The sequence below is a fragment of the Dreissena polymorpha genome, chromosome 4 (genome assembly GCF_020536995.1).
Source record: "Dreissena polymorpha isolate Duluth1 chromosome 4, UMN_Dpol_1.0, whole genome shotgun sequence".
Taxonomy (NCBI): Eukaryota; Metazoa; Mollusca; class Bivalvia; order Myida; family Dreissenidae; genus Dreissena; species Dreissena polymorpha.
Genome location: NC_068358.1, coordinates 25,885,729 through 25,909,553, shown reverse-complemented (window position 1 = coordinate 25,909,553; position 23,825 = coordinate 25,885,729).

Below are 23,825 nucleotides of genomic sequence, written 5' to 3'. Positions count from 1 at the left end.
AAACAGTTTTGTTCGGAGAACGCGCGTATAAATATTTAAAATATATACGGATACTTCGCGTGTGGCTGGTTGACTCATATGTTTTAATTTCACTTCCATTCTTCTTTTGGTTTTCTGTTTTGTATCTATAGGTTTATGACCAGCAATATGTAATAATGTAAAATAAGCCGCGAAAACTCCGCGTAACATCCTTTACTGCGTGTGATGCAGCAAAGAACTGCACAGAAAAAGACATTCTCTATCTTTGATCTCACTCTTTACCTTTCACCAACTCTAACCACAATCAACGCCGTACATCTTTTTACAAAAGATATTTCTTGTTTACAATTTTGTAAATTTACCAAAACGTGAAAAGGCCCCTTTAACGCTTTTTACAATGTATTTTGAATTTTATTGTTAAAACCTATGGAAGCCTGGTCAAATGTTCGTTCTCAACTGTGCTTGACAACTCACACATTTTGGCTAACGCAGAAAGTCGAGTGACCATAGTCAATTCACTTAACAATTGTTAAACGAAGTGAAATGTTACATGCCACTTAATATTGCAACTAATGAAATACTTTCCTGATTGTTTTTCTTTAAAAAAAATTAAATATTTGTCATACAAATTTCTGAAAATCCCGATAAAAAAAGAGTTACAAAGCATAAGGCATACTCTCCAACAACACTCACACATGCTTGTAAACTTGAAAAATAAACAGGGATGTCTTGTAAAAGTATTGCTAAACAGTATTGAGTGCCACACAATACTCTTCTTGATCGAGTAAAAGACTGTGTGGATCCATTTACCACAATGTTCTGGTCCACTATTTACATTGGAAGAGGAAGCAAAATAAGTCCACCACACCAAACTGATTGTTGATTTGGGGTACGGTGTCACCATAGCAAAAGTTGTCTTCAAAGCTAGTGCTAACGCGGTAGTTCTGATGAATCTTAACACGGGTGAAACTATTTCCGTTAAATGGTTTAAGGGCTTGTGCATGAGGTGGCAAGAGTCATACAACCAATAGGTTTAGCCTAATTTAGGGAAGGCTACCAAACAACAAGCAGTAGCCTTTCTCTCATTTAGAAAAAGTAATAAAAAGTAACATCCTTATCAACAAACCATTCTGTATATATTATGTAGATGAAAAAGGGTTTCAAACTGAACATGCCACACCCTACATTGTAAGCGGAATTGCATCTTCGCCTGCAATATCGTCATACCGGTCAGCAGCACCAAGAGTTATTGGTGGCGGTAACGCAATTGGGACAAAGATCCCGCCCTATTTTGTTTTCGTGGGTGCTGGAATGAATAAAATTTGCTGAAATGTGCTTCTCCACGATCAGATGTGATGATTCCTAATTCAAGCATTTTTCTCAAATATTTACAAACACATTTTATAAAGTACATTCAAAGATATGATCCTTGTCAGCCAATTATCGTCATATTTGCCACAAATCTCACGTCCAAACCCCTATATTGGAATGGGCAAAGAAAAACAACAAATTATGTTTGTTCTTCAAGCACACACATCACACGTGCTTAAAACCCTAGAAGTAGCCTGCTATGGACCTTTGCAGAAAATATACAACAGTGCACGTCAGTTTTTGAAAGAAACACATACTGTGAACCCATTATTATTCGTCAGACATTAATTTTCGTCTTTTTCGTCCTGCGACCGATGGACGAATTCAAGATCCTAACGAACAATCATGTCCCATATTAGAAACAAATAAGACTGAATTACCGTAGGCATGAGGCATTTAAATCCAGCGTAACCCACGCATATACACAGGGCTCGAATTAACACTCGCACACTCGTAAAATGCGAGAAAAAAAAATTGCAAGGTTAGTTATAAGCTACATGTATTATTTGCAAGTAAAGAAATAGTGAAAAAAACGAGTTATATTGCTAAATGCGTTCGACGGCACGAACGCTAAACTGTAGGTCAATTTTTTGAACGTCCGAATACCCATATGCGGAAGCGCGCACCTTGTTTGTAGACCGGTATTCTTATAGTACAGATACCCGGATGGTATTGATACAAAGAACATGAAACAGTCGACTATTCACACTCAGGTTTTGACACAAAGGGGTGTACATTATACAGTGTTCTGACAACTGACATATCCTGTAAAACGCGAGTGCAATAAGGCTGTATCGAATGCAGCGACTTCGTTTTGGTAGAATAGTGTTGATTAGCGCTAATTGTTGACAGCTTTATCACCCATTGTGTGTATTGTGTTTTTCAGGGGTGTTGCAGATTATACAGCAGACACGCGGCGAATCTGGATTAAAGACAATACTATTAAAAATATAAGGGACAGTTACTATCACCTGAAATAACAGGCTTGTTAATTAGCATATGCCAAACAAGGCCCACCTCCTGCAAGTGACTACTAAGTGTCACCCCTCTTTCCCCAGCACGAATTTTTCGCAACCGCGTATAACATGTATTACAAACACTACAAAAAAAATCGGACGCTTTTTTTTTCAAAACCAGAAATGGACGAATTTAAGTGCTGACGAAATAGTCATTTTTTTAAAGGACGAAATTTCGTGCTGACGAAAATTAATGGATTCACAGTATCTTCAAAAATTACAAAACACAATATTGCAGAGTTAGCATCAAATTCATAGTCGACTGCGTTATCAGTAAACAACTTGAGGGCGGCCTTTTAAACGTCTAGCACATTTTTTCATATCTTAGAGCTGTGATAAGTGCTGACATGTTCAATCCATCAATGCCATATGTTGTTCTTAAGGAAAAGAACACTGACATTCTGCAATGCATTCACAATTATTTTAAAACAGCTCAAAACATAATATAATTGAATTGAAAAAAATCTCACCATGAAAATAAACTTAAAAAGACTTAAAGGAAAAACTGTTTCAGGTCAGAAAATAACAATTGTTGGTAGTAAGCAAGAAATCTAATCACAGTAATTTCCACTTTACCATTAACAAAACAAAAAAAGCACACACAAATGCAACAAATGTCCAGCACAGCAATGCCTCCTTCCCATAACCTCTTTCTAGACCTTCGCTCATGTTCTGTCCTCTTTCACCTATGATAGTCAGACTTCTGAAGAAGATGTTCTTGAAGATGACAAATGCTATTTCTTTAAATTTGTTCAACCCAACGAACTGAAAAACAGTGTTTCGCTTGTGTTCACAAAATGGACACAATGTGATCATCCAAGCTTTGGACAATGTACACACTTGATTTATTGCTGACAACAAGCAGCTTTATCTATACATTATACTTACGTCTGATAGAAGTTAAAAACTTGTTTAGTCTTCGCTGATAATTTTGTTGTAACTTAGTGCATACTTTTTCCACAACCAGGCGATTTATGAGAAAATATTAGTAGAGCTTCCATTGGCGTCCTTCTTCCTATCCAAGCTTCTTAGTCGTCACCTTGGCAACCTGGTAATCAACCATCTCGCTCTATGCTTCCCCGAGATCGACAAAAACCTACTGTTTCTCAAACACTACGAGGGGGATGTAAGCGATCTTGGCCTCGACTTCACCGTGTCTGACAACGAGTTTGGAAAAATAAAGACAACTTTTTTGTATAATGTCTACCTTGCGCTAGGTTTTGGGAATTATATTTTCCCCTATTTATGTTGGAGCTTTTATTGATTGTGACAGATTTTAAGATATGGCAGTCCAATGATTAAGCCCTGGCTCGATTCTTTCTCCATAAACTTAAGCTTATTGGAGCCACTTTGTTAAAATGTCCAAGTCATTGTCGCTGTGAAGCTTGAAACCCCTGAATCGTGTACGAAACAATTATTTCAATATGTTTATTACAACAGCTCACTTGCGCTTACTCAGTCTTCCGCAACAGCGGTGTTGTCCCTGTTTTTCTAGCAATATTCTAGTGATAACCATATCTAGCTGTCAAAGTCTGTTTCAATCAAATCATAGTGTATGATTGGAAATATGGTGATTGGTCATCGTCAAACAGGTGGTTTGCATGCAATAACTTAAGTTTGTATATGCCTGTCTTGATTTAACTTTGGATATAGCAAGCTTGCATGGATACCTAGGATTGTATTTTGAGCTTTGCAGATCAAGGTCACTGTTACTAAAATAGAAAAAATGGGTTAACTCGAGCGTAAGTTTGGCGGAACTATTACGCTGAAATGATTAGTGTGTGTATTTAGGGCAAGCTTAAAGATCGCTGTTAATAAAAATAGAAAAAGACCAAACACATAGTTTCTGCTAAGAAAAATTGGTTGGAATTGAACAGTCTTTGGATATAGGTAGCATGAGACCTAGCTTTGGATTGTATTAAGATCAAGGTTACTATTACCTTAAAAAAAGTTTCCGTCCCATAACTTTAGTTTGGATGGAGATATTTCTCTGATTTGTTGTTGCATGTAACGTACTTGAACATCCAGCTTATTATTGTATTAATTGCAAAACGAGGAAAACAGTTTTTGCCCAATATCTTGACTTTTGACGGAGGAAATGTGCAGATATTGTGTTAAGATAGGTGTCGTGCATGCAAATGGAAGGATTCTATGGGGTTTTCGGCAAGTAACATGCTTATTATTTGTCTTTCTGTTTTATTTGGCAGGTTATAGAGCTAAAACAAGGCGGCCGGCACATACCAGTTACAGCCAACAATCGCATAAAATACATTCACTTCATGGCAGACTTCTATCTGAACAAGCGGGTACAATATGTGTTTGTTTAAACCTTTAAAAAAACAAAGATGAGATATCGACTGTCTTCAATACAAAAATCACAGTTGATAGTTTATGAAGACAAGTGCAGGGAGAATAGGTCTATATGTGTATAAAATATTGATTTATTTTTCTTTTAAATATACGAAGTTTTACGAAACAGTTTGAGCTCTTATCTGTATAACAAGCTAATGGCCACGAGAGTCAATTGCCTTTGCCTGGTTTTCTCACACATATATACCGGCATTGTTAGTCATTCCGTAACGGTCTGTCTGACCTGCTGAACCTAACCTTTATTACATGAGACTTAGTTTACTCATACAGATTCACAAGCAGTGTGCTGCATTTCGCAACGGTCTGTTCGACCTGCTGCACCCAGAGTGGCTGCAGATGTTTGACCAGCAGGAGCTACAGGTGCTCATCTCAGGGGGAAAACCACCCTGTCATGCAGATGTTCCGGGATATAGTGAAGGACTTTACAGACGTACAGAAGCTGCAGCTGCTCAATTTCATCATTAGCTGCTCTCGAAAGCCTCTGCTGGCATTCAATGTTGGGTTCTGATTATATACCATTTAATAATGGAGTTCATACATGTTGTTTTGTTAGCGTGTTCTTTCACCCATATACTATATCGACTCTAACTTCTCTTTAACTTCCGTGTAATAACATAAAAGTTGTTTAACCACGTTGACTTAAAATGGATGTTCATATGCATCATATACAGCAAATTTCTTATTTGTCATTTGATTCTTGTACATATCAAATGCTTGTCTGTCATATTTGAAGGTATTTATGTACGATATAGCAGGATGTGTGGGTATTTATTGGCTCTAAACGCTCTACCTTAATTATTCATTTTAAAATAAGTTATGTATATAGTAACTGTTAGTTTGCTTAATGTATTTTATGTTTTTATGTTGTCGAAGTGTTTCAAATAAAACAGGACTCGTAGTCACTAATTCAATTGTTTAAGAAAAAATTATGTATACTTAGACTTCGTGAAACAATACTACAGAGTTAGCTTATATAAAGTGTACTAAAATATGTATTCTTACCAAACATTGTTCTAAACGAAGAACAATACAGTGTAAACACAGTGTAAAAACTTATGTTAAATAGATCAGTTATCATAAATATTTTTTTACCAATAACGTAGAAAAGACAAATTAATTAAAACTAAAAATGGCCCTCTAATCCACAAAGAGGAGCTGCAACCAACGATCTGCATCAACAACTTCATTTTTTTCATCAGCTTTATCTGCCATACTTCCGCGACTTCAGTACGCTCAAATTTCTGTATTCCATATAATCCGGGGTGGGATTCTGACTCAGCCAAAGTGAATTTATGACAATTTTATTATTTATCTTTGTTTATGAATACCTGGAACGAGAGTTTGACTCGAAATGGTAATTGCAAAGCGCATGAATTCGTGTCGTGGTCATCTGCTTAAACATAAGTGCAAAAGTGGGGTTTCTTAATTCATTCACTTTGTCATCTTCCTGTTGTTTGATCATGATCAGAACAATAGTTCTCACATGTTAAAAGAATGTATTCCGTTTGCTCATGCTAAGTGAGAAGTAACAGAAACCATAATGATAATGTTGACCTTTTATTGTTAATCTTCCCGATTATGTTTTTGTCAATTCTTAACTTAAAAGTTGAACTCGTGTCACGGTGACCATAGAAAGAAAATGGTATTGTCTGTTGTTGCAATGAATTCTTGACTTTCCCAAATACTAATTCATTCTAATAAATTCTAGTTTGGATCTATAAAATAGTTTTCTGATTGAATATTATTTCATTAATGTATGTAATCTTAAGGGTATAATATGCCTCGGTGTCTCGTGCACCTCAGTTTAAGATTTTCGGATTTCTCTTTAAATCTTTTTAGAATTTTCGAAGATAAACGCCCAATCAAAAATGTGTATATCCAGTTACATAAGGGCTAGACATGGTCACATGTTCGAAGTTTTGACGGAACAATAGTTTATCTCGTAAGTTTACCAAACAAGAGGGCCAAGATGGCCCTAGTTCGCTCACCTGAGAGGAGTCGGTTCATTAAATCTTTACCAAACGTCAAACTTGACCTAGATATTGTCCAGACAAACATCCTGGTCAAGTTTCCTCATTATTGAACCAAAACTCTGGCATATGGAGTGTTTTTGTTTTTGTAAGATTTGACCTGGTGACCTATATTTTGAGTTGACCCCCCCCTTACCAAACATCAAACTTTGCTTACAAAAATAAATATTATGACCAAGATTCATAAAATCTGAAACAAAATTGTGACCTCTAGAGTGTTTACAAGGATTTTGTATAATATAATGAACATTTGGACAATCTAAGGGCAATAATTATTGCATTAATTATGTGATATATATAAAACCAATCTTTGTACCAAGTTTCATGATGATTGGGCACAAATTGTGATTTCTAGAGTGTTCACAAGCTTTTTTTTACTAAATAAATATAAGAAAACTGCCCCCCCCCCCCGGCAGCCATGTTATTCAACTGACCGGAACCATTTTCAAACTCAACTCTCATATCAAGGAAACAAATGTTCTGACCAAATTTCATGAAAATTGGGCAAACAATGTGCCTTCTAGAGTGTTCACATGTTTCATTATATACATATTGAGACAAATACCCCGCCCACTGGCGGCCATGTTTTTTCACCGATCCGGACCAATTTCTAACTCGTCCGAGATATCAATCAAACCAATGTTTTAACCAATTTTCATGATGATTGGGCAAAAAGTGTGACTTCTAGAGTCTTTACAAGGTTTCTCTATAGCCAAATTAGGAAAACTGCCCCCCGGCAGCCATGTTATTCAACGGACCGGAACCATTTTCGAACTCCACTCTCATATCAAAGAAACAAATGGTCTGACCAAATTATATGAAAATTTGGCCAACAATGTGACTTCTAGAGTGTTCACATGTTTTCACTATATACATATAGAGAAAAATGCCCCGCCCACTGGCGGCCATGTTTTTCACCGATCTGGACCATTTTCGAACTCGTCCGAGATATCAATAAAACCAATGTTTTGACCAACTTTTATGATGATTGGGCAAAAATTGTGACTTCTAGAGTGTTTACAAGGTTTCTCTATAGCCAAATAAGGAAAACTGCCCCCCCCCCTGGCAGCCATGTTATTCAACTGACCGGAACCATTTTCAAACTCAACTCTCATATCAAGGAAACAAATGTTCTTACCAAATTTCATGAAAATTGGGCAAAAAATGTGACTTCTAGAGTGTTCACATGTTTTCACTATATACATATAGAGAAAAATGCCCCGCCCACTGGAGGCCATGTTTTTTCACCGATCGGGACCATTCTCGAACTCGTCCGAGACATCAATAAAACCAATGTTTTGACCAACTTTCACGATGATTGAGCGAGAATTGTTACTTCTAGAGTGTTTACAAGGTTTCTCTTTAGCCAAATAAGGAAAACTGCCCTCCCCGGCAGCCATGTTTTTTAACTTACCGGAACCATTTTCGAACTCAACTCTCATATCAAGGAAACAAATGTTCTGACTAAATTTCATGAAAATTGGGCCAAAAATGTGACTTCTAGAGTGTTCACATGTTTTCACTTTATATATAGAGAGAGAAAAATGCCCCGCCCACTGGCGGCCATGTTTTTTCACCGATCTGGACCATTTTCGAACTCGTCTGAGATATCAATAAAACCAATGTTTTGACCAACTTTCATGATGATTGGGCAAACCTTGTGACTTCTAGAGTGTTTACAAGGTTTCTCTATAGCCAAAAAGGAAAACTGCCCCGCCCACTGGCGGCCATGTTTTTCAACGGACCAGAACCACTTTTGAACTCGACCACCATATCATTAAGGCAAACATTTTGACAAAGTTACATGAAGATTGGGCATGAAATGTGACTTCTACAGTGTTTACAAGGTTTTTCTTTTTTTTGACCTAGTGACATAGTTTTTGACCTGGCACAACCCAGTTTCGAACTCGGCCGAGATTTTATTGGGGCAAAGCTTTTGACCAAGTTTCATGAATATCCGACATGAAATTTCGCCTCTAGAGTGTTTACGAGCAAATGTTTACGGACGGACATACGACGGACAAAGACCGGTCAGAAAAGCTCACCTGAGCAATCAGGTGAGCTAAAAACACATTTAAGAGAAACATGCCGATCTAAAAACTAAATAAAACAATGTTTGAAAAAAGCTGTTTGCTCTTAAACATTGTTTGGCAGTAAACTAACTGCAAAATCGTTTGGGAAAAAAAGAAGTTCAGTTTCAAAACTATCGTGAAAATAAACGAAGAAGTACTTTTTTGAAAGATATCTTGCAGGTGAAAAAAAATCGAAATCCTGGTTGCTAAGCGTTGAGCACTTTCGTTTAAATAATGTCTGTACTAAAGATAATTAAAAACGATATCGTGTGTAAATACCATCCCATTAAACAATAGCCATTATAGTTTTAAAAGTTTATTTGTCTTTTTGTAAATGTTGTAAAAGATGACGGGAAATGCTATTAGCTTTTGACACGAACCACGCCATTGTGTTACAACGAAGGGGCAAATGTATAATTTTAAAGGGTCAGGGTAAGCTCTAACACTGACTCTAAGCTAAGTATGTTTTTGAACGCTGTTTCAAATTTTCTATTATATATAATTTGTGAAAGATATTAACCTATACAATTTAACGATTATCCAAAAAACAATGCGCTATCATACTTACTTAAAAGGACGTGTTCGCAGTGTGGTAAAATGACAATTTTCAAAATAATTGTCATAGATTCAAAAGAGATGCCATACATTATGTTTAAACAAGTGAAATAAAACTCCTGACTAAGACGCGTTTCCTCGAAAATTTGGAAAATAAGTGAGGTAATTTCATACCGTATATAAGTCACTGGTTACTATGGAACCTGGCGTAGCTCAAGGAAGCATTATTGAGCTTCAGCATGGGCCGGGTTCGAATCCCGGGTAGGATATAATTTCTTCAACCTTTTTTCTTGTGTTATTTTTTATTAGTAAATATATTAAATGACTTTTTTTCAAAAATACGAAAACCTGTTAACAGGTCTATTTAAAGGTACAGACAAGCAATGAAAGGGGCCTTTTCACAGATTTTGGCATGGTTTGAAATTTGTCATTAAATGCTTTACTTTGATAAATGTAAATATTAGATCTAAAAAGCTCCAGTAAAAAAGTATGGAATTAAAGAAAGGAAAATAAGTAATCTTCCACTGGGCTCGAACCGCTGACCCCTTGAGTAAACGGAGTAAACGTTTATCGTTATGACCACTCGGCAATCCGTACGAACACAAATTTGATGTATTTTATACTTGATATAAACAATCCTCGTAGTATCACAAAATATAACTACAACAACAAAACTCTCTAAATTATTCAATCGTTTCGCGTTGCAAGGTTATATAATTTTCAGGAGGGCACGCGTATACGGGAGCTTACCGCGTTTAAGTGAGAAAGTTGTTGCAAAACTTCAAAGATGGCGTCGTTTGTTGGATTTTCTTCAAGGAAGGGAGGGTATTTTCACCCGGTAAGCCCCTTTGTATTTATGATTATTTTAAATGAATAAGCCGTTTCGGCTCTCCGGTGTGTGTGCTTCCCTCGGTTTTTTGTTTCAAGATCGTAGACGTCGGGATAAAAAAGTTATTGACGGAAAACCGTCCACAAATCTGTTGTCTACTTACGGGACGTTCGAGAAATTGGATGTACAAATATCATTTTCTCTTAAAATACACAGTATTTACACACGTGAACAGTAAAATATAAATAAATTCATGATTATTTCATTTTCCCGACGCCGTTTTATCACTGATAATTAATTTATTGGCCAATATTATTGGTTTAACCCCCTTATTTGGAACTGACTTCCTTTTAAGCAAATTTTGGGACCTGACTTCCAAATGACAAACAGCTCTTTCATATGTAAAAGAGCTTGACATGATATACCTACCCATCTTAAATAAAGTGTATATGTGTACTTCAATATTATCGTTTTATAGCATGTTACGTGGTGCAATATAAATGTTTTCTTAATCATGTTACTTACTGTAGAATAATAATAATGCTGTTCGAAAAACCTGCCGACTAATTCACCTATTTTCAAATAGATGGGTTGTGTGGTGGCTGATGTACGAGATAATAAAACGTTTATCTTTCAGTAATATTATAATTAATTTCATGCATTTTATGACGTGTCGACCTTATTCTGCTATGAACTTTTTTTTAACCATTCTTTTACTGTCTTTTCAGATGATGCAATTTAAAGGACGAAAATAAGTGCATCTTTCGTCGGGGGAGGATTGAGATATCATGCCCCATTCATGGACCACATGAGTTTAAATGTAGAATATGCAAGAAAGAATCCTTCAACAGAGCCGGACTAAAACAGCAAATAACAAACACGAACATAACAAAACATGTACAGCTGATGTTTGTAGTGTTTTTGTTTTATTTAAGTCTACATAGACACGTCTGACATATAATTGCTATGAGTGCTACTTACTTACACGATTTATTCCGTATATGTCATGATGATAGTTTCTCACTTTGTTATGAAAATAAACCATTATCTGTGTTACGTCATTTCTTCCTACGATGTCTCTGCATAAATTTTCAATTGTATTCAGCACTTACATACATGATAAAAAAAAGATTTGGGTCGGATTTAATTCGTTATGCATTTGACATATTAACATTACTTACGATTAGAAGGCAATGTGAGGAACAAACGAAATAATCTTTCTAAGTGAACCAATACTTAATTCCCTCAATACAACAGTCATAAATAACATGTATTTACATAGGTATAAAGGAGAGAAAACATACATGTATAAAAATTATATTGATCACTTCTACTGAAATCATATCGTGTATTGCATTTGCACAAATCTTTCTATCCACTACACATTCACTTTTTGCGATTATAATATAGTGACCAACTCAGAACTGGTTTAAAAGAAGGTCGTCCAAAATGTGTCACATCAAAGTCTTATACATGTATCAATATCGTTATGGTAAAACGCGTCAAATGTCATTGTATTAAATAAACAATTCATATTCAAGTCTCATAAAAAAAAAACATCCACCGATATGCATCTTCTAAGCAGATGTCAGGTATTCCAAATTGCTTCATGTATTCCGAATCGCAACAATGGCAGTATTTGGTTACATCAACCTTATACTAGTATCAAACCGGCTTTACCCTCTTCTGTTTTTCATTACACTTTTATTGCACGTATATGTGATTGTTTGGCAAGGTACTTCGACGTAATCTTTTTTGTTTGATAGGTGGGTTTTCATGTACCTATCGCATTCTAGAGCGGTAAACACTTCGTTACGCCGTCTTTTTTAATCTTGGCATCCTCAACATATATAACTGGCGTCTAGATATCTGGAAATAGTAAGCATAGTATTCTGTTGGATGCATATTCAAACATAAGTATGTCCATATGTGTTAAAATAAACAGGTAAGAATTACACTGTGTTTATAATACCGTCGAATGTCTTATATTACACACACTAAATGTTAGCGTTAAGTACGCGATACAACATATAATAAATACAAATTAATAATAAAACAATTAATAGAAAAAAAACTCTTAGTTTCTTCAAGTTAAAATGTTTTCCAAGACATTCGCTCCAATGCGGAATTCATTCACGAAAGTTATTTCGCATAAAACCTTGTAACATAGGAAAGAGCTGTTAATCATTTGGAAGTCAGGTCCCAAAATGTGCTTAAAAGGAAGTTTAGTTCCAAAAATGGGGGTTAACATGATATAATTCGGCATTAAATGAATTAATAGACATAACAACGCGTCGAGATAATAAAATATTCGTGATTTATGTTATATTTTACTGTACACATGCACAAATACTGTTTATTATGAGAGAAAATTATATTCGAACATCCAACATCTCGAAGGTCAAGAAATTAAATAACAAATTTGTCGACGGTTTTGCTTCAATAACTTTTTTATTCCGACGTCTACGGTTTTGAAACAAAAAACCGAGGGGAGCACAAACACCGTAGAGCCGAAAGGGCTTATTCATTTAAAAGAAATATAAATATAAACTGGCTTACCGGGTGAAAATATCCGCTACTCCTTCACGAAAAACACTTAAACGACGCCATCTTTGAAGTTTTGCAACAACTTTCTCACTTAAACGGGGTAAGCTCCCGTATACGCGTGTCCCCCTGATTTTCAGTTTTTTTAATTGTCAAACAATGCGTGTAATGGATATTTTCGAGTATGGTAAATGAGCAGTATTACTGTTCCCTCATAAATGTCTTAACTACAACCAAAATTTGCGAATCTGAAACACTTTTTTTTTGTCAATTTACCAAAACGTGAAAAGGCCCCTTTAAGAAATGACATGTTAATTGTATTTAAACGATTTCATACAGATGCCATGATGTCAATGTGTGTGTATACTTGATTTTTTGTGAAAAAATCTTTTCTAATTATGACTTTGAGGACAATAACTTCCGCATAACCCCCAAATTATTTGCAATGACGATGGCGATGACCCCCGTTGTATTTATTTGTGTTTGTCGTTTGTTTTGTGTTGTGTTTAATTGCTGGATTAATACAGCTTCGTCTGTTAATTGTAATACATAATTATCACATTTAAACGGTTAATTATATGACAAATGCCCCCCAACCCCCAAAAAATTGATTCATAAGGTATATTAACTGATCCTGGTATGGTAGAGTATCCTTTATAACATATCAAAAGTTTACCAAATTCGGACCACAGAAAAATTGTTTTTTCCAAGATCGCGTCAAAGATGGCCGTCAAAACTTATTAATGATGATAACTCAAATCAAATCAATCAAATCAAATTTTATTTTACGTCGGTACATGTGTAACAAAGAAACATTAGCTATGAATAGATATTAACCGACATTTACAATAATAACAATAGATAACATGCATATTTAAAACAAACATCAGCATTAAATGATACATAATCAATCCTATAGACTATTAAGACATGAGGTATTTAAAACAAATATATTCATGCAGAGACAAAATTTAAAGAACTGGCAGACTACAAACATCACAAATACAATTCGGAGAAATAATACATTAAAATAAAATTTGTGTTGAAGTTGCTGATCTTGACCTAGGTCTAAAAACTGCAATAAAACAAAATAATTAAGAAACTGAATAGGAAAATAAGCACCAAAGTACGACAAATAAGACAATTCTAAAAAACGTATATCCCCCAAATCAGATTAGGAAAGAACTGATCAGCAACTTCCTCACAAGTGCATAACACAAATCAGAATATATTTCATATTTCAGCAAATACATGCACACAAATTAGGCAAGAACAAGAGGACTCACGCTCTTATGGTTATAGAGACTGGAAAGGGATGATAACTACACATACAAACAAAGCAAACAGAAGAAAACAAGGGAAATGCAAGCAAAAATAAATAAAAAGCAGTACAAATAAAACTAAATGCAAACAAAACTACAACTTATTTTAGTAAATAAATAAGGCTATGAAGCTGCGGAACAGCAAGAACAAGCGCAACTCTCTCCACTCCATGCGCTGACCAGACTTCGGAAGCCATTGTAGTTCGATTGGTCTCTGAAGTTTTGCGGTAAAGAATTCCAAAGCCTGGCCGCGCTGAAGCGGAAAGAGCTGATGCCGTATCTTGTGGTCCTTACCTTAGGTATAGCAGCAGTATTGGAGTACCTGAAAGAATATGAAGTCTGTTTAACAGTTAACAGGTCATGTAAGTATGAAGGTGTGTCTCTATTTATTATTTTGAAAGATTCTAAAGCTATTGATCTTAAGCGACGTACATTCAAAGATGGTAATTTAGATTTGGATAATAGTTCACAATAGGTAGAAGTATAATCCGAGTAGATAAAACGAAGTGTACGCTCTAGTATTTTTCAATTTTTTTAGTGTTGACTTTGCCACAGAAAAGCCATGTTAACGGACAATAATTAAAATTTGACATAATAAATGAATAATATATGTTTATCTTCCCTAATTTACATCGTTTGTTCCCTAGTCATTTTAACACATTTAATTGTCTTGATGCTTTTCTACAAATATTGGAAATGAGTATCAAAATTAAGCCTGAAGTCTATGGTGACACCCAAAAGTTTGACTTCCTCGTCACATTTAATTTCAGAGCCATCCAAAGTAAAAGAACTATTAGAATCATGTGTTTTCTTACCAAGTGATATTGCTTGAAATTTATTTGCTTCCATTTTGTTATCCGAAAACCATTGAATTAATGTCATGCTATCATTTTCTAATGTTTGTTTTACTGTATCCAAATGTTTGTCAGAGAAAGAGAGGGTATTGTCATCTGCGTAATTGTAGAGATTGCTATTTTGTACAAAGTGAAAAATGTCATTAATAAAGATATTCAAAAGGACGGGCCCCAGAATAGATCCCTGTGGAACGCCCTTATAAACTTTTTGAAATGAGCTTTTAGTATCATTTAACTTTACACATTGTTTTCTGTTTGAAAGATGAATGTCAATAAGTTCAAGGGCACTTCCTGTGACACCAAAGGCTTCAAGCTTTAGTAACAGCAAATCATGAGGGAGGCAGTCAAATGCTTTGGACAGGTCCATCAAAATTGCTGCTACATACTTATTTTCATCAAGGTCTCTTTTCCAGTCTTCTATTACCCTAAGCAGCGTGGACTGACAACCATAACCAGGTCTAAAGGCTGACAGGAAAGCATGAAATGTACATTAAAAAAGTCAGATATCTGAGTATTGATGTCTCTTTCAAATAATTTTGACACAACAGGCAAAATGCTTACTGGTCTATAATTACCTTTATCTAAAGTACTATTCTTTTTATGCAGGGGTGTCACTTGTGCTAACTTTAGTTGATCTGGAAAAACTGCAGTAGAAAAAGATTGATTGATGAGGTCTGTTAATGGAGCAACTAGTGTAGGTTTTGCCAATTTAATAAGTTTACTTGAAATGCCATCAATACCCGTTGCTTTCTTACAATTTGATTTATCTATTTGTTTGTCAACAAAATCCATCTGTACTGGTTCAAAATTAAAATTTACATCATTGTTTTTCTTATGCTGAGCTATTTTAATTATACTAGGGAATTCCTTATTTACTGAAATACTATCATTTCCAATATTCTTGGCAACATTAACAAAAAAGTCATTAAAAGTATCACATACAGCTTGTTGGTCATTCAAAAGAGTATCATTTTGACATAAAATTGTATCCTTATGAGTGTTACTCCCCTTGTTAGTCAGAAAAGGTTTAACAGTGGGCCAGATTTTTTTGGATTGGCAGCCACCAACACACCTGTCAATGAAGTATTTATTCATAGATTTTCGAGATATTTTAGTAACCAAATTCCATTGTTTTCTGAAATTTTCCCAGTTTAAAGAAGATTTGTCTTTGTTATATTTATTTAAAAGCATTCTCTTTGTGTAAACTGCTTGTCTCAGCACTCTTTTCATAAAAGGGGCTGGTTTATCTATAAACCTTTTCCTTCTAACAGGGGCATGCTTGTCAGCCACTTTAATAAATGTATTGCATAAATTGACATAATTGGTATTAACATTGTCACACGGTTCAAGGGTACAAATAGCTTGTGAAAGATCTCTATTGAAAGCATCAGTATCAATTTTTTTTAAAGCTTCTGTTGGTACAAAAACGTTTCTTTAGTAGTGGTACATCATGTTTGAATTGAGCTCCAATAATATTATGAACATCACTTAAACCGCAATTCAAATTGCATGTTCCACTAATAAAAGAACTACTGTTGGTTAAAATAAGATCTAAAAGTGTTGGTTTACCATTTTTTGTAAAACAAGTAGGGTTCTTTAAAATATTTGTGAGATCAAAAATATCACATGAGTTGAAAATAGGCTGACATTTCTCGGCCTGTAACATATCAAAATTTAAATCCCCTATTACCATACAATTATCAGTTTTAGACAGTTTTTTATCAATAGTCATATTAAAATCGTCTTAAAATGTTGTATCAGATTAAGACGGTGGTTTATATGCTCCACATATTATCCATTTCGACCCATTTAAATTTACTTCTACAGAAATTGATTCAATATCTTTAAATTCCATATCACAAACCCTATCCCCAGCAATATCTGACCGCAAGTAGGCCATTACTCCTCCACCACTGGCTGTCCTGTCCGCTCTCCACAAGTGATAGTTATCCACCGCAAACTGTGCATTTGGAAAGGAATCATCTATAACTATGTGACTATCCACTCAAATTTCAAAGTTTGGTTTCTTTACTCAGGTTTGGGGTTAAAATAATACATTAAGATAATTACAAAATTATATCAGTCTATTACGGAACAGATTACTCCAACATGGCGTCCAAATCAACGCTTACACAATGACCGCAAGTGCATCACTGTTTATGGTGTACTTAATAAACTACACTATGGTTATATAACTCTGAGGTTCTTTGAGGTATTATAACTCACATAAGAGGACTATACAACTCAATACGATTCAGTGTTTGACGTTTCAATGTATTCATGTAAATACACGAATAAGTGATCAGGATGTAGTTATCTATGGAAACGCCCCATCCTGTAAATAAACAATTACATATTAAGTATGATGCATAATAACAATGGTAATATTATCAATTAATATAGATCATACTTAATTTTACTATAAATAAGATATGTCATGTTCTAGTGGCCAATAGACCCTTTTCACAATACAACCGTTGTTGCTATTTTTAGATATCTCGTGACTGGCAGATCAGAACGAGGCTGAACGTGTATAAATTTCCAATAGTCCCCCCGCGCAACGCCACATCTTATTTCAACTTTTCACTCTTTTGAACATTCGGAGATGTAACGACTTAGAAAACACAATATGACATTGTCAGAATAAGTTATAAATATGTACTTGACATTATAAGTGTAAAATATTTAATAAATAGATTGAAATACTGGTTTTCCTTCAATTGTTCACACATTTGACGAGCTTTGTTAGAGCTTTCATATCACGCGATTTGAATAAAGATCTATCTTGTTTATTGATACATCTGTGGTTCAATAGCCCCTGTGTTCTCGATAAACCAATTATCTCGTTATGAAAAGATACTTTGCCGACAAATACTTATTAACAGCATGGTGTCATAAACCACCCATGGTAGATGCCTGATCGTTGAACACTATGTATGGTACCCCAATGTCTTATCGTGATGGAAGTATAACGTAGTCATTTCTAAAGCCAACTACCCAAACTAAATACTGTATAGATATTAGGCAGTTTAATCATAATAATACACCTAGAATGCTGGACATTCGTCCTAGCCTATTTCTCACACAGACGGACATTTGTTCCTATGTTTTTTGACAACCTGAACATTCGTTCCTTCGTTATTTTGACAATGTGGATAATGTTTCCTACATTATTTTGACAGCCCGGACATTCGTTCCTTCGTTATTTGGACAGCCCGGATATTCCTTCCTCAAAAATTGCTATATCGGTCATTTGGCCTTAAAAAAAAAATTGTTTCCGGTTAACCGACCGACAATGTTTTTAACCGCCGACTCAAAAGTTTTTTCTGTTACTAAAATCGCATCCGAATTTATGTCCGAAATTTACGCAACTGCGGAAAGCGTCTGAAACGTTCAGGACTGTTTTTTTGTTAATATTTTGTTTCATTGACATTTATTTTAGTCAATAAATGCTTTATTCAAAATGCAGTCTTTAGTTTTCAAAGAATATTTATTTATACAGAAATTTACAAATTAGTTTGTTCTGTTACAAAATCCGCATCCGAATTTTATGTCCGAAATTTACGCAACTGCTGAAAGCGTCTAAATCGCTCAGAACTGTTATTTTTTGTTAATGTTTTGTTTCATTGACATTTATTCTAGTCAATAAATGCTTTATTCAAAATGCAGTCTTTAGTTTTTAAAGAATATTTATTTGTACAGTAATTTACAGATAAAGACAATCTGGATCAAACATCTTCATGTGTCAGTCAACCTGTTTAGAATCACCCGGCAAAAAACGTTAATTCTTTTGACCACAATACATTTTTTTCGGGATTTAGTGTAAATGTGAGAAGATGTAAAAATAAAGGGTAAATTTATTTTGTATGATAACAGGTTTAGCCAGACGGCATATGCGGTTTTTTGTCAAAAATAGCCAATTAAAGTTCACCATTCGGAAAATTATTAAAAATCTTACGGAATTAGTATTACAAAACATTGTCATGGCATTTTCAATCAGCAAACAGTTTATTGGAAAATAATAAAGCCTTCTATATTTATATGCACATTTCAAAACATAACTCATTCAATCAGTTCCGGTTAACTTTTTGCTGCATTTATCCCCACTGTAAGGAAAATACGAAATCTTTTTTGCTAAAAGTGTGTTAATTTATTCCTTTACCTAATGTATACCTTACTGTCCTTAGACAATTATCATTTTGTTTTTATTGTTATCCGGAACTGGTTGACAAACTGTATATCCGAAAGTTAGTACTATGTCGTCATGCATTTCATACTGTTGATAACTGAAAATAATGACATTCTCATTGAGTTAAATATTCAAAGTGTTGTCATAAGGAAAAAAAGCCTACCTACCGACCCACATTTTTTGGGGCATGTAACCAGAAACAAGACTTATTTTTTTTGGGCCTTATAAGCACATTATATCAAAATAATATGACACTCTGGGCATTTTATCCAATATTTTAATACGTCGTTATGAAAATAGTAAAAAAATAATGTTCTCATAATTTATTACCGTATTTTACGGGTTATGTGTCGCACCAGAATGTAAGACGCATCTCCTATTTTTTAACATTTTTATTTTTATTTTTTTCTATACATTAGACGCTCTGGCGTAGACGACGCACATAAATCATCATGAAATATTCCCAAATTTGCATTCAAATATGTTAATCCATTAAATGTTTAATCCTCTGTCGTGTTTATTTCAGATAGAAGATTCATGTTAAAACGATGCTTTCATTAGTTCTCTCACATGTTCATTGTCTTTATATATTTTCTCCATTTAATTTATTTGAAAGTATTAATTTAAACAAAAACGTCATTCAAAACAATGTATTACCGGTAATAATTGACAATATTCGCAAGCCGTTGGATTCGCACATTTTGTATCTGTTTTGCCAAACATCGCAGTCTAAACACTGCTGATCATATTTCACAATAGCCAAAATTAAATCCAGTCTTGACCAGATTTTCCTGTAAATCAGTACACAGAACATTACCTGTTTAAATACTAAACTACCTAAATGAGCGTAACGTCAAAGATACAGCAAACTCTTCGCTACTCAGTTTTTTCTTCAACAGTGTATACACCCACGCTAATTTTCGCGCGCTTTCTAACAGAACACAGAAAAGTACATGAGCAATAGATGTGGCTAGCACAAACGTCGCGTTAGCAATAAAATGGGAAAATGCGAATTTTAATTATGCGCATTTGATAATACAACAAAACGAAATATAAAAAAAGCAATTATTGTTTATTAAACTGCATTTAAGCTATAAATGCAGCACTGGCTGTTTCATCAAAAATAAATGTTTCTAAAATGTGTGTAGGAGATTTTGTTTGTTTTAATGTGTGTTGCTTGTAAAACCTTTGTAACATAAAGTATACCGGCATTCTTAATTGGTAACAAGAGCATTTATGATGAATATTAAAGCGTGATTATACGATTTTTTATTTGTGTTAAATTGTAATATATTGATAAAATATGTTACAATAACACAAAAAAGGCAAGAAAAATTATACATTGAAGACGAATTTCATAAAATGCTGCAAAGACAATTAGCGCCTCGAGCCGATTGTGACGAAGATATATTTTCCTACAATAACCAAAACATTCGTCTTTTTAGTTAGTGTTCACGTGTGTGTGTTATGAATAGATATTGTTGCAGGAATTTAAAATGAACCGTTAAACTAAATGTAGATCCACATGCTCTTCTTAACTTTTATTTTAATTTATATTGCGATACACATTTTATATAAATGAATAAATATTTGACAAATCGTATTAATCACGCTTTAAAATGAGGTCTGTTATGAGAAGGGCTAATATTCTTATCGTGATAATCTTAGCACAAGTGTGCAGACGTGTGGTGTAACAGGCTTACCAATAAACGCTTTTAACCCACACTGGGGACATCGTCTCCCATGGAGAGATTGTGTTCGTTCATCTATCGCAGATGGTTAAAGGGTATTTGAGATCTCAGGTTTGCAGACATGTGGTATCGCAGGCATACCAATAAACGCTTGTAATGCACACTGGGGACATCCTCTCCCATAGAGTGAGTGCGTTCGTATCTCTAAACCAGACGTTTACGGGTAATCGAGATCTCAGCAGTCTTAATTGCTTATCCTCATGGAAAGCATGAGCTTTAATAGTGGTGCATTTTGACAAACTGAGGGAGCTTTACCTCTTAATTAAAAGCAAGTAGTTTACACTGTATCTAACGCGCAAAGATTGTTGAGATAGGTCAGTATTGACTTGTGACATTTACAGTTAAAATTGTATACACCTTCATGTGTGCACTGGTGCGTTTCGGCAGTTCAAAGCAATTTCATTACAGAATGGTAACACCCAAAATGACCTGTGTTTGGCAAATGTATTTATTGTTTATCGCAGAACATAGGTGTTACAGTGATGTACAATGAAACCAAACAATCTCGTCAAAACTGGATTATGAATGTCGGATTAAACAGAAAATTAAAGTGGATGAAAAAAGGGTAAAATACTAGCTTGTACCTGATTTTATCTCAGCAAATTCTTAGATTAAAACATGTTATTTGGGGATTATGATCGTAAAAGTTTTGGGAGCCATAACCATAGCCGATTTGTGATATATTGGACATTGCAATACAACGGACAGTGATATATTGGAGTCAATTTTCAACTATAAATCAGCAATGTTTTTTTCTCATTTTCTGAGGGGGGAAAATCAGTTTTGGGGAAAAAAAATACTTTTCAGGTGGGGGACTGCCGCCGAAATTCTGCGGCAGATTTGATAGATTGAGGGCCCTGGAATTTGAATCAAGATTTAATAAATATATATATATATACACACACGTATACACTAGTGGTACTATATGGCTTTCCAGATATAGATACCTGAGCTTTCAAATACGACTAAGTTATGAGAATGTTTATTTTATAACCCCTCATCAATTTATTGACTTAACGACACATCCATGTATTTGCCGTTATTGTTACTAGTGTCAGTGCCTATGAAAATCCCGAATGTAATTAATAAAAATCAACTGGTTTATAATCATCGATACGCTCCGCAAAAGATCTATACACGTCCCGACTTGTTCTGAGATTCTCCGCACCATGTGATATCTAAAAATAGTAACGGTGGTCGGAATGTGCAACTGGTCTATTGGTCAATAACACCTGAACATTCAACATTTTTATGCAATAAAAATAGTAACAAACATACAAAGCAACAAACATATATCACATGACAAGAACATTACATATCACATAGCACATAGTTAAATTCCAAATTGGTGGAATTGAATGGCTCCTCGTACTTCCAACTTCTACACTCCAAGCACACGTGACTGCTGTAAATTAAGCATGCACAAACATTATTAAGTGCACTGATTAGTACAGATTTAAAACGATTCCAGAAAGTAAAATATTAAAAGAAAGAATTGAATCCATTGTGCAACCATTCAACAATCGCGAAAAAATACGATTTAACATTACTGACATGTCAAATCATTCTTTAAATACAAATGCAATAATAATAATGGATTTAATACAGTTCATAACAACCGAATACAACATACCAGCCAGTGGAAATCCTGATTTAATATTAATAAAAAGGTAGAAGAAAAGGTCTGCCTTTCTTCTCCAAATTCCCAACAAAAGTGAACAATTCAATCAGAAAAACATACCCAATAGTGATAAAACTGACAACAAGAAATTTTGTTACAAATTTACTAAAAAGGGTTAAAAACCACTCGAGTACAGTTATAAGTTTATCATACATCCATAATAAATATATTATCAGGCAACTTGATAGTGCGCGTGCATGTGGTTACCGCTAGCAATAGACTGAGTAAACTGCGGATGAATGTATGTATATACTAACAGAGTGGCACGGCGTATGACTCATGCACACAATTTAAGGCCTATACTGTTACATCCTTTCTCCCTTTACAATAGATAGACATGCTCTTTAATGTACTAGTAATTTATAAAAGTCATTATTATTTGCTTAAGCATATGCACATAATAAGCAGTGTAAATGATCTCAAGTTGCCATCATGAATTCATGCGAAGGAGAAATAAAATACAAGTGAAGCATGTGTAATGTCAAAAGTCTGCACCTAATTACATCACACTATTTACAAAGTTAAGCACATAGTCTTTGAACCGCTCAGGTGTCTTAACTTGTCGACCTGATCTAGTTGTTGTTATTAGTGGTGCAATAGATTGTTTTTGTTTTTCTGGGCCCTTATAATTCGGAAGTTCGATGGGAGGTAATTCTGGTGCATCAAAGAATTGTTCATTTTCTCGATTTTCCTCCCTTGGAGTGTAGAGTTCTGGTGTCTTTCTCATATGTTTGCGATTTCTATTGATGACGCCGCCAGATTCTGTTCGTACATCATAAGAACGAACTTTGGGGTTTGCCTCAATTGTTCCCCTATCCCATGTTGTGTTCCGTTCCGTTGGTTGTATGCGTACGGTGTCATCGACGTGTAATGGCTTTATGTCACGTGAATTGCGGTTGTAGAAATGCGCTTGGCGTTCTTTACTTTCCTTGAGCTTTCGGTGTACGTCATTTTGGGCTATAGCGAGTAGATTTTTTGCAGAGTATTCCGGAAATTTAGCAATGCTATCATAGGATCAGTGTTCGAGTGTTTCGCTTTTTAGCTCACCTGATTGCTCAGGTGAGCTTTTGTGACCGGTCTTTGTCCGTCGTATGTCCGTCCGTCCGTCCGCCCGTCCGTCTGTCCGTCCGTCTTTAACACTCTAGAGGCCACATTTCTTTTTTTCATCTTCTTACAACTTGGTCAGAAGCTTTGTCCCAATGAAATCTCGGCCGAGTTCGAAACTGGGTTGTGCCGGGTAAAAAACAAGGTCACTAGGTAAA